Source organism: Crinia signifera, chromosome 3 (assembly GCF_055691185.1).
Source record: "Crinia signifera chromosome 3, ASM5569118v1, whole genome shotgun sequence".
In the NCBI taxonomy this organism is placed as follows: domain Eukaryota; kingdom Metazoa; phylum Chordata; class Amphibia; order Anura; family Myobatrachidae; genus Crinia; species Crinia signifera.
The window spans coordinates 184,283,323-184,285,941 of NC_139219.1; the positions used below are offsets into that span (position 1 = coordinate 184,283,323).

A 2,619-nucleotide genomic window follows, 5' to 3' on the forward strand; every position below is an offset into this window, starting at 1 on the left:
TGCTAAGCATACCAAGTTGTTTTTTAAGTTCATCGGAGACTACTTTTCAGGGTTTTGAAGCAAGTTTACCTGAAAATCAAACATCAGCAAGAGATTTGCATCAAAGTAAATCACGAGGAAACAGTGTTGATCCTGTAGAAAATGCACCAACACAGACTGAAGGTACAATATTTATTTTTCCACAGTTGAATGTCCATGGTGTACATATATATATATATATATATATATATATATATATATATATATATATATATATATATATATATATATATATATATATAATGAAACAACTCAATTTCTAATTTTATTTATAGATGACAATCCAATGAACATTGCAGGAATGTCCTCCTGTATTGATCCATGTTTTAGTCCAGATTTGATCGGAAATAATTCCAATGAGGAGAATGATGACCATCAAGCAGCTTCTACACCAATTGGTAATTAGTGTTTTGATAAATAACATGCACTAAAAAAACTCTTAAATTACTTATTAAACCATATAACTGTAATTTGTTTAACTTTATTCACAGCAAGACAGCCAAGGGTGCAAGTAACAACTGGCAAAGAGATTCCAGATGCAGAATATCAGCACATCCTTGCTCTCTCTGAACAAATGCAGGATTGACACAAATCATTCCAAAATCTTTTACAGCAAAGTATGGCTAGCCTGGAAACTTCATTCACAGAATTAATTACCACAGTGCAAGAGAATGAAGTTAACCGTCAAAAAGACAACAAAGCATCTCAGGATATTATGATAATCATGGCGACTGCGCTTAACAAATTAGTAGAAAACACATCATGTCAAGCAAGTAGTCTAATGCTAATTTCCGAGGCAAATCAACATTCTGCAACATATTTGAATGTGATGGCAGAATGCCATCGCCAGACAGCATCAAGTTCGGTATTGATTGCCACATCTTTAAAATTGATTGTTGAGAACATGGCCAATAAAGCTCAATGTAGATCGGATTCACACCATGCTCAAACAAGTCATCAACAGGTAGAACGAAAGACCACTGCTCTTACAGCAAGTTCAGCAACCTATTCATATTCCCAAATGTATACGGGGTTTCCAGGAATGTTGCCACCGGGCCGTTATCCTCCAACAGCAACAGTATCTGTGCAACCAATACAATCACCTTCCACGACTGAGAAGCTGGCTTCAAAGATCGCTGAAAATGAAGAGGAGTGTATTACACCACCAGAATAGGGTAACATTTTTTTCCATCTATTTTTTGGAAAAAAAAACCTTTTGAACACTTCCCATTCCATCACGGCAGTGCCCTTTGTGTGAGTTCTCACCCACATCCCATAATGGAATGTAGGTGAGAAGAAGTACAGGGTACTGCCATGTTGGGATGTGTTAATGGCCTTTTCACCTGTATCTGCTTGTACCCACACTTCCCATTCCATCACGGCAGTGCCCTTTGTGTGAGTTCTCACCCACATCCCATAATGGAATGTAGGTGAGAAGAAGTACAGGGTACTGCCATGTTGGGATGTGTTAATGGCCTTTTCACCTGTATCTGCTTGTACCCACACTTCCCATTCCATCACGGCAGTGCCCTTTGTGTGAGTTCTCACCCACATCCCATAATGGAATGTAGGTGAGAAGAAGTACAGGGTACTGCCATGTTGGGATGTGTTAATGGCCTTTTCACCTGTATCTGCTTGTACCCACTTTTTACCCACACAACAGCAATTTGTTTAACTCTTTATCAATATCATTTCAGATGTCCATTTGAGGAATTGTGAAGAAAACAAGTATTTCATTCAAAGTTTAACCAGTTTTAATTTTATTTTTTCTTGAACAAATTGGTTTTAAAATCTCTTTGACTTTTTCAAAATTTGGGTTCGATGGTCCACTTTGAACTGCAGTACAATGTTGAGGTTCATTTCAATATTCTGAAGACAACACCCTTTAAAGACAGAAGAAGTTCGCAAATGTTAAAATGTTTAACGAAAGAACAGCATTTAGAACATAAAAATAATCATAATAATGTTAAAATGTCTGTCAACAATCAGAAATATGAGTACGCTAGAAAAGTTTAATGTCTGGCCGCAATAGTAATGTGCATGTGATATCGCTTATAGGTGATTCCTCGGTTTAGAGTGACAGAATAAAAAAATGCTTGTTCAGCATCATCAGTTACTCCGGATGACCAACTTGCACTATTGGAAATGTCTTAACGGCCACCAGCGTACAAGTTTTTTTTTGTAATAAAAAAAATATCAGGAACTATGGTTTGGTTTTGGTCAGATGTGCGAAAAGAACGATTGCTACATTTGCTATGAGTGTTGGTGAATGACAGAATATACTTGGAGCAGATAAGATGGATAAATAATAATACAGATGTTTAGGTGGTACATGAAAATTAGTGTGCAGTGTAACTAGGTTATCCTTAATTATGCCCCCAGCATGTGCAATGCTTTAACCAGTGCATAATAAAATGCAAAGGTCGCCACAAGATCACATGTCTGCAGATGTGTATTTGTAAATATTTTACTACCTACACAGGTAAATATCAGATACCCATACTTTAATTGGGCAGGTGGCAACAACAGAGAAAGGGGATATCTAGGGGAGTGTGGGTATGTGGACATTTCCAGATTACC

At 37.0% G+C, this 2,619-nt stretch overlaps 1 long non-coding RNA gene across 1 annotated transcript; it reads left to right on the forward strand.

The window, feature by feature from the left end:
- Positions 1–312: 312 nt before the first annotated feature.
- Positions 313–1,788, forward strand: LOC146062622 (uncharacterized). The gene is made up of 3 exons (XR_014471426.1): positions 313–437; positions 531–1,214; positions 1,737–1,788. It is a non-coding gene; the product is annotated as an uncharacterized LOC146062622 (long non-coding RNA).
- Positions 1,789–2,619: the final 831 nt, after the last annotated feature.